Source organism: Benincasa hispida, chromosome 5 (genome assembly GCF_027475165.1).
Source record: "Benincasa hispida cultivar pf3 chromosome 5, pf3_genome.v1.1, whole genome shotgun sequence".
Lineage (NCBI taxonomy): Eukaryota > Viridiplantae > Streptophyta > Magnoliopsida > Cucurbitales > Cucurbitaceae > Benincasa > Benincasa hispida.
In genome coordinates this window covers 10564929-10578468 of record NC_143482.1, presented here as the reverse complement: position 1 = coordinate 10578468, position 13540 = coordinate 10564929, and the positions used below count along the sequence as shown (strand labels likewise).

At 32.2% G+C, this 13540-nt stretch overlaps 1 pseudogene; it reads left to right on the top strand.

Moving 5' to 3' along the window:
• Nucleotides 1–5747: 5747 nt before the first annotated feature.
• On the top strand, nt 5748–7615 carry LOC150035895 (uncharacterized; annotated as a pseudogene).
• Nucleotides 7616–13540: the final 5925 nt, after the last annotated feature.

The window sequence follows — 13540 nt, the reverse complement described above, 5'->3', positions numbered from 1 at the left end:
CACATGCTCATATAAACTTCAAAAGACATTGTACACTGTGGGGCCTCACATTGTTTTTTTAGTGTTGGAATACATGTACAAGTCACTACATGTAATTTGACCACTCAATCTCTTCTCATTTAATTAGGTTTGAATTATTGACGATTCCTCACCACTCTTAGTCTAATGGTTTACTTAATAGTTTGGCTTGCCCTAAGCTACCATAGTAATTTCTAGTATTATCTAAAAATTTATTCGTCAAATATGACTTCGTAAACTCTTAATCAGTTGTTCTAAAGCAAGCATAACTTATTTGACATACGAATATATCAATGGTCAAAAAGTCATTGGTTTGAACCTCTACCCTTTTTATTAAAATAAAAAATAAAAACTCGTAATCAGTTGGGTTTCATTGTATTATCTATATCTATGATAACAATTTTATTTATAGCATAACCTTAGAACTCAACATAGTTATACAATCTATAGAGCAAATCTTGTTCAAATAAGGTCATAAAACTTGGTAACATATATCCTAGCATAACAAAGGTATTGAATTAAGGTATGTTCCTTTTTTTAATAAAAAATAATAATAAAATAAACAATATATTAATTGTTTATTTTTTTTTATTCACACACATGAATCTCTGTTCTGTTGTGTCCAACTGCTAAAAGAATAAACGGAGTGGTTTGAAGATAGAGAGAAAACTAAAAACAAAAAAAAAAAAGAATAAATAAACGACATTGCCACGTAAGCCACGATAAGCACGTGATCTGGTAGGTTACGGCGCAAACATTATGAAATATCTAAATTACCCTTCCCTAAATCATTCGTCTTCCTTGAACGTCGGTTGATCCCATGTGCCAATTATTCTCGTGTTATCTTTAAATATTACCAAATTTCGAAATGTCTTCTTTGCCCTTTTGTCTCTTTCTCCCCCTCTTTGGTTTCTCCCGCCTAAACGATGGGCTAAAACTGTCTTTTCTTGCTTCGTTTTATTTTTTGTTCATTAATAATTTATTTCTATATTAAATTATACTTTTAGTTTGTTTGTAAAAAAATTCTTATAAATAAAAAAATCTTAAAAATATTTATATTTTATATTTTTTGCGTGTAAATGTTTTTTTAATAATTTTTAATAATTAAAAAGGCCCTTGTTTCTATCTGTTTAGTATTTAAATTTAAACAAATTTCAAATGTCTTCCAACCTTTGTTGTTTTATTTAAGTGATGATGTTACATGTTAATTTAATAATTATGGATTGATTGAGCATGAATTAATATATATATATATATATATATATATATATATATATAAACAACGATGGACGACCTAAATGAAATAGGAATGCAACATGATTTGTCCTTTTCAAGTTTCAATTACAATCCTTTATTAAGGGATTTTAATATTATACTAAAATTTTGTTTGGTAAGATTTCTAGAATTTTAAGGTAAGTTATTGATTTAACAACATTACCATATCTCATTATTCTTTTTAAAAATTATAAATTAAAAAAAAAAGAGCAAACAATAACACATTAATTAGAAGATAATAAAATGGTAAATAGTAACTACTTCAATAATAGAGATTCTTAAATGACTTGACAACTTGAATAACTCCAACTAGTCAACCCAAATTGTAAGAGTTGGACTGGATTGAATCTTTTATGTTTTTTTCAGTTTTGTTTGAATTTGAGTTAAACTTTTAAAAATTCGGGTTGACTCAATCCAACCCGAATTTACACATGACGTCTGCATGAAATTTGTAATAGATATCTTATATTTTGATATTTAACATTAGAGTTTTATGAAATTTTAATTAGTAGTATGTATTGTATATAAATTTAAGTATTTTAAGTTAATTAAAAAATGTAATAAAAAAGAAAAGAAAAAAATAAACAATCCGACAACCCAACCCAATTTTAACTTATGTACATCTCTCTGCTTAATAGAAAAAATAGAATGTCATAAAAAAGAAAGGTGTAAAAAACTTCATTGAGTTAAGAGTATGGATGCCCTAAGGACTGAATTACTTTTATCATATATTAGTTCAACTAAAAAAAATTACTTCTTGAACTTTCTTACTTAAGAGTATAAACATAACGTTATAAATCTGAGAGCATTCAAAGAGCTATCTTGGGTTCTATTTGTTTTGTGTTTTGTGTTAATTTTCTAAACAAGTCTAGTTTTTTTAGGGTTATTTTATTTCATTATAATTCGAGTATTAGTCTATATTTGTTTCTTCAAAGAAAAACTTTTTTTTTTTTTTTTTTTTTTTAAAGAATGGAGCACAAATATAACATTATAAATCCGAGAGGGATGATTTAAACCTTCAAGTTATAAGAAATTTTTTGTTGGATATTTTATTACATGTTTCTTAATATTGAATCATAAGAAAATAATTTAATTATGTACCTTAAATTCATGGTTAGAAGTTTCAAATTAGATTGAAACCATCGAATTGAATGGTGTTTCATTTACAAATTTAATTTTACTATGTTAAATTTGTAGTTTTTTCAATTTAAATAAGTTATATTTGATTTTGGGAAGTTAAATTTGACAAATATTTCAATTTTGTATTTATTTGATTTTATTGTATGTTTTAGAGAGTTAGAAGTTGCTAGCTTATAGAAGCAACTTGTTTCTTCATTTGAAGTATCTCATTCCAATTTGAAGAGTTCTCTCTCTCTTTTTTTTTTTTTTTTTAATCTTGAGTTTAGTTGAAAGCAAGTATCTAAGAGTTTTGTCAAATCTGAATAGTTTGAGGTTCTTGTTCTATCAAAATTAGTCATTGTATCCTATTAAGATAATTGTTTGTATCCTATTAAGATAATCGTTTTAGGATGCTTGCAGCTTGTGGATGGTGAATTATTATCTTTAAGACGAGGCTTATCAGGTGTGAGTCTCATCTACTTGTTGAACTTTCTCCAAGACCTTGAATTTTCCATAAATTTGTGGTTATTTTAACCTATTGCCTTTATTATTTCATCTCACTTACTTTTAGAAGTTGTTATTGTATATAGTATATGTATGAATACAATATACTTATTTGTAGCTAATTCAGTACATATAAGTACAACAAGAAAAAGGAGTTCTCCCGACGCCTAAATAGAGCGTCAGGAGTTAGGTCGTCGGGAGAGATGGTCTCTCCCGACGAAGTAAAGGATCATCAGGAGTTCCTGGGGGATCTCCCGACACCCGTCGGGCGGCGTCGGGAGAGGGGTCTGGTAACCAGACCCCTTCTTCTTCCCCACTCCCCCTATTTTTTCTTTCTCTCCTTCTCAAACACACCCCCTCCCTCTCAAATTTTCCCCTCTTTCTCCCATTTCCCTCAATTTTCTTCATCATTCTTCCTCTCTCTCCCCATTTTCCCATCATTTTACACTTTAACTCCCATTTTCTCCATTTTTCCCTTCCAACTTTTCTTCCATTTTTTCCATCAATTTTTTTCTTCCATTTCTCCCTTTTCTTCCATCAATTTTTACTGCCGCCGCCGCTGTCATCTCCTCGCCAGTAATTTTCTCATTTTATTTTATCTTGTACATTTATTTAAATCATATGTGAAATGCCCATTAAAATGTGTTAAATATTGTATTCGCTTTTGTTAATTTTCTGAAATTGTTGTACAAATCATGCTCATCAATATTATGCCCATTAAAATCTTATCTAAAATTTTTAACATTTCGAAGATGTTGAATAAATGAAAGGCCTATATTAATCTAAAAAATATAAAATAAATCTTTAAAACTCCAATTTGGTACTTAACACATTTAATATTTTAAAAAAGTTTAAAGAATCTACTAGACATAAAACTAAATTTTTTGTCTAATAGAAAATTGAACTTTAAATTTTGTGTCCAATAGGCTTGTAAATTTTAGAAGATGTTGAATAGATGAAAGACCTATATTAGACACAAAATTGAAAGCTTGGAGACGTACTAAATAAAACATTTGAAAGTTATTAAGATAGGGACCTATGTGTTTATTTTGCCTTAAGAAATGAAAATTATGGAACTCAATGCTTAATAATACTTTGTACTTTGTCCTCTAATCCAGGTTATTGTTTTGGATTACAAGTTGGTTAGAAAATATTTATTTTTAAGGATGAATAAAGAATGGATTAAACTAAGGAATAAGTTATCAGTGGAGTATAGAGAAAGAATATCATAGTTCTTAGATATGGCAAGGTTTCATGTTAATGATTCCGGACGAATAAGATGTCCATGCAAGAATTGTATGAATTCAATTTGGGAAAAGATAGATATTGTGGAACGACATCTATTAACATATGGAATATCTCCCTCATATTGTGAATAGGTATATCATGGAGAGCCAGTAAACTTATATAGAAGTCATACAAGTCATTCAATACAGGATGTTGAAGTAGATAGTATAGAGAGTAATGCTGTTGAAGAAAATGAGATGTTGAATCTTATAAACAATTTACAAGTTCCAATTGAAAACGATAATGCAAATGAAGGAAGGATTGAGAATAATGAAATGTCCTTTAATGGTCAAGAAAGAGATACCACAAACTTATTTGAGGATTTAATGACCGAAGCACGTAATAAATTATACCCTGGATGTTCGCAATTTTCGTCCTTAAACTTTTTAGTGAAGTTGATGCATATAAAAGTTCTGAACGGCTGGAGTAACAAATCGTTTGACATGTTGCTGGAATTGTTAAAAGCATCGTTTCCAGCTGGCACCTCTATACCTACTTCCTTTTATGAAGCCAAGCGAAAATTGCGTGATTTAGGCCTAGGTTATGAGTTTATTCATGCGTGTAAATATGATTGTGTATTGTATGGAAAGAGTTTGCAGATTTGCAATAATACCCTATTTGTGGTGAGTCTCGGTACAAAGTTAATGATGGCAAGGATAAAAAAAATACCACATAAGGTATTGCGTCATTTTCCATTGATACTGAGATTAAAACGATTGTTTGCATTAAAAGAAGACGTTTCTAACATGAGATGGCATAAAGATAAGTGAGTTGAAACGGAGGATGTATTGCGACATCCAGCTGATGTAGAGGGGTGGAAACATTTTGATCGTGAATTCCCTCATTTCGCTTTAGATCCTCGAAATGTTCGTTTGGGATTTGCTTCAGATGGCTTCAATCCGTTTGGAAATATGAGCACTTCTTATAGTATGTGTCCTGTGGTGATAATTCCTTATAATTTGCCCCTTTGGAAATGCACGAAGGAAACAAACTTCTTCATGTCTTTGCTCATACCTGGTCTAAAATCTCCTGGAAAGGAAATTGATGTTTACTTGCAACCGTTGATTGAAGAGTTGAAAGAGTTGTGGACAATTGGTGTGCGAACTTATGATTCTGTTGCTGGTGAGTTTTTTCAACTATATGCTACCTTATTATGGACGATTAATGAATTCCCTGCATACGGTGACTTATTTGGGTAGAGTACAAAAGGTTATCAAGCATGTCCAATATGCAAAGAAGATAACTCGTCCTTCGGGATAAGAGGAAAAATATCATTTATGGGACATCGAGTTATCTTCCCGAGAATCATAGTTGGTGTCGAAGTAGACAACATGATGGAAAAGTTGAACATAGACCTCCACCAGTCGTAATGAATGGAGAAGAGATATTACAACAAATAAATACGCTAAACTTTTTTTTGCTTAACAAACATCCATCGAAGCAAGATAAAAAAAGAAAGCGAATTCTAAACTGGACTAAAAAAAGTATTTTTTTTTCCAACTTCCATATTGGTCAAGACTATTGTTACGACATAATTGGATGTAATGCATATTGAAAAAAACATATGCGACAATTTGGTACGCACATTGTTAAATATTGAAGGAAAGACAAAGGATACAACAAACTTTTGATTAGACTTACAAGATTTGAAGATGAGAAAGGACCTACACTTGATATAGGTCGATAATAGATTTGTAAAACTACACGCAACATACACATTAACAAATGGTGAACGGATTTCGTTTTGTAAGTATTTGAAATCAGTGAAATTCCCTAATGGATTCGTATCTAATATATCACGATGTGTCAATGACAAAGATGGAAAAATATCGGGGCTGAAAACACACGACTGTCGTGTGTTGCTTCACAGACTACTCTCTATTGGTATTCGAGCATACCTACTAAAGAATGTATCCACTGCTATTGTTGAGTTGTGTACATTCTTTCGCGACTTATGTGCAAAGACAATATGTGTAAGTGATTTGAACAGACTCTAAGCAGACATCATAGTCATACTTTGTAAATTGAAGAGAATATTCCCACCTGCCTTTTTCGATATTATGGTACACCTTGCAGTTCATCTACCATATGAAACCAAAGTGGTGGGTCCAATTAGTTACAGTTGGATGTATCCTATTGAAAGAAGTTTACGAACATTAAAAAAAATTGTACGGAACAAAGCACGTCCCGAAGGGTCTATAGCGGAAGCATATGCAATGAATGAATCATGGAACTTTTGCTCACGATATTTAAGTGGGATTGAAACGAGATTCAATAGAGATGAACGAAATGATGATAACATTTCTGATCACGAGATATTTGGTGAATTTGAATTATTTAGGCAGAGGGTACAACTATTAGGGGCGTCAACTTTACGGACGTTATCAGCGAAGGAAAAGCGTATTGCACATTGGTACATTCTCAACAATTGTAAAGAAATAACAGACTATCGCAAGTACGTTTCAAACTTTTTCCTTTTCTAAATTCTAGGGTATCTCCTTTGATATAATATTTAAATGATCAATTTTGTAGGCAACATTTGAGGTTAATTCGTCGTGAAGCTCAAGGTGCCTCTGACTTATATATAAAACATCAATGTAAATTTCCCGATTGGTTCAAATCTCAGGTATACATAGTCATTTTGTAGGCAACAGTTGAGGGATGATTCATTTTTCGTATTCATTTTTAATGTATAAGTAATTATCAGGTTCTACAATGGCGCGAGAGAGAAGATATCTCCGATGATTTCTTTTCACTTACAATGGGACCTTCGTCTGAGGTGCGCTCTTACAATGGATGCATTGTTAATGGGATACGGTTTCACACTGTAGAGCGTGATAATCGTCGAGCTACACAAAATAGTGGAGTCCTAGTGGCCGGGGAGATTAGTGAGAACACAAGTGTGGATAACAATTTCTACGGTGTTGTAGACGAAGTATTAGATTTCCAATATGCGAACAGAAGATGCGTTTTCTGTTTGAAGTGTAAATGGTTTGACACAGATAACAACAAAAGTAATAGGACACATATGGATTTAGGATACAAATCGATCAATACATCACACTTTTGGTATGTCGACGAGCCTTTCATCTTTGCTATCTAAGCACAACAAGTCTTTTACATTGATGACATCAAACATGGTAGCAATTGGAAAGTTGTTCAAGTAGTCCAAAATAAACGAATATGGGATGTACCGAAAGTGGATGATGTTGAAAACACACAACTAGATTTACTAGAAATTGTTGGTGGCGTCCGAGTGGATGAAACCATTGAGAAGGTTACTTTATGCAGAGTTGACGTTGATCCTACAGTTGTGGAAAGACCAATTATTGTACATGGTGATCATGACTTCATAAACGATGAAGATGAAAAACAATTATCTCCCAATAACAGTTCAAATGCTGATGAATAATTTGAATTAGATTACAATGATGATGATGAGTAATGATGTATCTACTCAATTCTCTTTTTCTCTAGCTTACACGTATTTATTGTTAATTTAATATTATTTCCTCATTTTTTTATTTGTATAGATACGATGTCAACCCCTAATAGGCAACGGGAGGCTGATAAAAAATTCCAGGAGTTATATCTAGGCAACACGGTATCTTCTGTGGGTGATACTTTAGGTTAGTATATTTTGAAATATATTTTGTTAACTGAAATACATCATAAACTGTTTTAAATTTTTTATTCTTCAGATAGTAGCTCAGCATCCAATCGGAAGAAACGAGAGCATTCGCGGAACATTGACTTGGAAAAATACGTCCAAAAACATGGGAGAATTACAATCGTGATAAATGAGGGGGAGACGAAATCGATATCTCAACATTCGTTACGATTTAGTAATGCGATCAACGTTGCCATGAGATCTGCATTTCCAGTACATTTTTGTACTTTTGCTGAGGTTCCAAACGAGTTCATAGAATTGGCTAAAAGTCAATTATTGGTAAGTAATTATAAGTTTATTCTTTTACAGTCATGAACATCATCTATGCTAATTCTTCCCTCCTTCTTTTGTAGGCTCATTTCGAAGTTGATTTGTCCAATCAACGACTTACCCATTTTATAGAACATCAAATGCAAAACTCCTTCAAAGAATTTAGAGCAGATTTGCACAGACATTACAGAAAATGTGAAGATCCTCAGCAAACACGTGCCAGGTTGCCTAGTTGGCTTAAAAATAGGCTAGAAGATTGGGACTTTTTGTGTGACCACTTCGAGAGTGAAGCGTTTCAGGTACAATATTTATGGCGTGTATTATTTGCTGCATTTACTAATACATCACACTATTGACATATTTTTTTTCTTCAAATGTAGGAAATGTCTGTGACGAACATGAAGAATAGAGAGAAATTACCGTTCGACCATGTAGGTGGATCCAAGTCATTCCTGCAAATTCAAGCAGAGTTGCAGTCAAAAGAGGGTCGAGAAATAGGACGTATTGATCTATTTAGGGAAACACACTCTAAAGGTGGCAAGTTTGTGAACGAGGCAGTTGAAAATGCACATGTAACATTTTTTGTTTTACTGTTGTGTTTTTTTTTTACACTTTTAACTTTACTCGCTCGTTCTTACCCATTTAATTATTATATATAGCATCAAATATTGGAATTACAATCCAGCCCCACTCTAGAAGGTTCTCAACCACTAATATGGGATGAAATCTATGAGATGGTTTTGGGTAGACGACCCGGATATTCAAAAGGTTTAGGTTGGGGCCCTAAGCCTAAGTCAAGAAGGAGAAGCATTTCATCAAGCTCGTCATCTACTCAAGGAACGGAGGCGGGAATGGAGGAATTGAGAGTTAATTTCCAATAATCTCAGTCGAGGATTAAGGAACTTGAAGACGTTAAAAAAAGAATGCAAGAGGATCATGCAAGACAAATGGAAGAAATGAAAAAAATGATTGAAGACATTGTACAATCACATAGAGGAGACCCATTAAATTAGGTATGATTACTACATTATTTAGTTGTCTAATATGTTGCTATCCTGCAGTTATGGTAGCAAAGTTTAGTTATGTCTTAAGTAGCTTTATGATAATTAAAGAATTGTTGGCTATCCTGCAATTATGGTAGCCAAACAACTGGATTTTGATGTGTTTTTTGTTGGCTCTTTCCTTACCTCTTTTTTTTACTTTTTATTCAACTGTATCTCGCTCTCTCCTTGCCTCTCGCTCTTTCCCTGAATCTCGCTCTCTCCCTGTATCTCGTTCTCTCCTTGCCTCTCGCTCTCTCTCTGTATGAAAGAGCTGGTTGGTCAAGAGAGAGCTTTGAGTCTTATCATTATTGTTTTGAATCTGTCTTCCTTCTCTTCCTCCATGATTCTCTAATGGAAGACTGACCTACTCTTGACACACTACATATTCACCTTCCCTAGGATCAGAACTTCTTTTTTTTTTTTTTTTTTACTTTTTATTCAACTGTATCTCGCTCTCTGCTCTCGCTCTCTGCTTGTATCTCGCTCTCTCCCTATATATCGCTCTCTGCCTCTGCTCTCTCTCTGTATGAAAGAGCTGGTTGGTCAAGAGAAAGCTTTGAGTCTTATCACTATTGTTTCGAGTCTGTCTTCGCTTCTCTTCCTCCATGATTCCCTAATAGAAGACTGACCTACTCTTGACACACTGCATATTCACCTTCCCTGGGATCATAGCTTTTTTTTTTTTTTTTTTTACTTTTTATTCAACTGTATCTCGCTCTCTCCTTGCCTCTCACTCTCTCCCTGTATCTCGCTTTCTCCCTGAATCTCGCTTTCTCCCTGTATGAAAGAGCTGATTTGTCAAGAGAGAGCTTTGAGTCTTATCATTATTGTTTTGAGTCTGTCTTTGCTTCTCTTCCTCCATGATTCCCTAATGGAAGACTAACCTACTCTTGACACACTACATATTCACCTTCCCTGGGATCAGAACTTCTTTTTTTTTTTTTTTTTACTTTTTATTCAATTGTATCTCGCTCTCTCCTTGTCTCTCGCTCTCTTCCTGTATCTCGCTCTCTCCCTGTATCTCGCTCCCTCCTTGCCTCTCGCTCTTTCTCTGTATGAAAGAGCTGGTTGGTAAAAAGAGAGCTTTGAGTCTTATCATTATTGTTTTGAGTTTGTCTTTGCTTCTCTTCCTCTATGATTCCCTAATGGAAGACTGACCTACTCTTGACACACTGCATATTTACCTTCCCTAGAACAGGAACTTTTTTTTTCTACTTTTTATTCAACTGTATCTCGCTCTCTCCTTGCCTCTCGCTCTCTCCCTGTATCTTGCTCTCTCCTTGCCTCTCACTTTCTCCCTGTATCTCGCTCTCTCCTTGCCTCTCGCTCTCTCCCTGAATCTCTCTGCCTCTCGCTTTCTGTGAGTTTCCTCTTCTTTTACGTTTTTCATTATCTTAATTTTTTGTGTATTTATGAATGTTTACGAAGTTTAATGTGTTGTGAGGAGGGGGGAGAGGGTGTAAAATTTGGGGACAAATTTGAGTTTTATGTGTGTTGGTCATCATTGTTTACTCCTTTTGTATGTTTTTGATGTTCGAAGGTTCCATGTTTGTCGTGGAGGGTGGGTAGAGTTTCATTACACACATCTTGTCCTTGAACTTGGCTATTTTGTGTATTTATGAATGTTTACGAAGTTTAATGTGTTGTGAGGAGGGGGGAGAGGGTGTAAAATTTGGGGACAAATTTGAGTTTTATGTGTGTTGGTCATCATTGTTTACTCCTTTTGTATGTTTTTGATGTTCGGAGGTTCCATGTTTGTCGTGGGGGAAGGGTAGAGAGGTGTAAAATTTGGGTTAAACCATTTTGGGGACAAATTTAAGTTTTATATGTGTTGGTCATCATTGTTTACTTCATTTGGATATTGTAATTTTTTACTTGTTATAAAATGGACTTCATTTTCGTTTTTTAGTTATGTGAATCTTTATTTGGTATAATATGTTTTATAGGTTTTCAAATCAAATTTTAAAAAATTACAAACGATATATTAAATTTTAATACTCCCCGCGCATAAAGGATCTCCCGACGCACTTTAAAACGGCGTCGGGAGTTATGGGGGAACTCCCGACGCATTGTAGTGCGTCGGGAGTTCTACGCCTAATATACGGCGTCGGTAGTTCCAAGAACTCCCGACGCACTACAATGCGTCGGGAGTTTCCCTCTAACTCCCGACGCCGTTTATCTCCCGACCAAACTCCCGACGACCGTTTATGCATCGGGAGATCCTCTCCTGACGAATTTTTCACACTTTTCCGACGAAATGTGACGTCGGGAGAAGTTAGGTTTCCTGTAGTGGTATGTATACAATATACAATTTACTAGTGTTATTCAGTGGTTTATACTTCATTCGCCCACAACAAAGTTATCCTACATTTCGTGGTTGAAAATTGAAAATTTTTCAAAACGGAAAAGTGAGATTTTTCTGATTGTGCTTAAAAAAATTCTTTCGTATATTCCTAGTTTATTTTTTAAAGAAATTATTTTAAATGACAAAACTGTTAAAAATATTTACAAAATATAACAAAATTTCATAAATATCAATGATAGATAATGATAGACACTAATAGACATCTATTAGTGTCTATCAATGTTACTGATAGACATTGATAGAAGTCTATCAATATTTAACAATGTCTATTATGAAATTTTGTTATATTTTATAAATATTTTAATTTATTTTTCTATATATGAAAACAACCTTTATTTTATATTCAATTCTATTTATTTGAAGCAGGGAATATAAGTGAAGATGCCCTTTGAGATGCCAATAAATGGGCTAAATTATATATATTCTTGAACTTTACGCTTTGAATGAAAAATATGCTCAAAAGTTTAAAAATAATCGTTAAAACTTTCAAAAAGATTAAAAAATATATTCTTACAGTTAATGTTTTATTTTTTTTAAAAAAATATATCTCTTAACTTTCAAAAGTATAAAAAATATCCTAATTATTTCTTTAAAAAAACAAGTTCAAAAGTATTCAATTTTTTTAAAAAAATAAAAAATGCTTCTAGAGGTAGTATAGCAATCAATTTGTTTGAAAATTTCTTAGATGTGAAAAGAACCCATTTTAAAACAAATTATATAGATAATCTCTTTTTCTTCTCACATAGATATTCTCATTTTTTTTCCCTATTGTCCAATTTTTACATCAATTTCCTCAACAACCAAAATAAGATTCATCTGTTTAACTAAGTTAAAATATAAAATCTCATAAAATTTCAAAATCAAAATCTCTCCTTAAAACATACTAAAACTCATAAATAACCTAGTACAAAAAAAAAATGTTATTGACACACATTTAACTACTATTGTACAATCTTATTTAAATATTTAATTTCTAATATCTCTTGATTTTTTTTATTGTTCTTTTTATTCTTGTTATAGTCTATATACTTTAACGAGAGGTGTTTATGAGTTGGGTTGGGTTGAAAGACTTTTTAGACCCAACCCAATTGTTCGGATCGTAATTTTTTCAACCCAAATAACTTTTATTAAAAAATGAACTCAATCCAACCCAACCCAACTCAACCATGAAATATTTGGGTTGGATTGGTTCGGGTCAGTCGGGTCATTTATTTAAAATTTTGTTCTAAAAAGAAGTAAACATAAATATGTAAAAATATAATTTAATTATTTTCATATATTGAATTAAGATTAACAACTCAATTTTAATGTATATAGTAAAAATTTTCTTTCTAAAGTACAAAGAAACTAATTAAAATTTTCTTTCTAAAGTACAAAGAAACTAATTTTAATAGTTGTTGAAGAATAAATTATTTAAAAAATATTGGAATTAAATAAAATTAAAATCAATATATATATAAATAATTGTGTTATATGTAATAAAAAAAATATATTTTAAAGTTAATAATAAATTCGAGTTAGCTTGGGTTATATTAAGAACCAACTCAACCCTTAAAATTTTCATTTATTTGAACCCAACCCAACCTAAATGAAATTGATAACCGAACCCAAAACGCGCGGGTTGGGTTAGGTTGATCGGTTTTTTCGGATCATCGGGTTTTTTTGAACACCCCTAACTTTAATTGAAGTGAGGAGATTTATTTATTTATCATTAGTTTTAGATAAACAAATATTAAGGGAGAAAATTGAGGAAAAATAAAGAAGTAAGAGGGCATTAACTATTTCTATTCAAATACTAACCGTAACAATATTTTAAAACTTTTTTTTAAGTGTAAGCGTATTTTTGAAAATTTTAAAAGTTTAAATGTATTTTTGACATAAAACATTAATGGTTCTCATCCAAAATTACTAGTAAAGATATTTTTGATTTTTTTTAAAAAGTTTAAATATATTTTTGGAAGTTTTGAAAAAAAAAAAAAAACAAAGTTT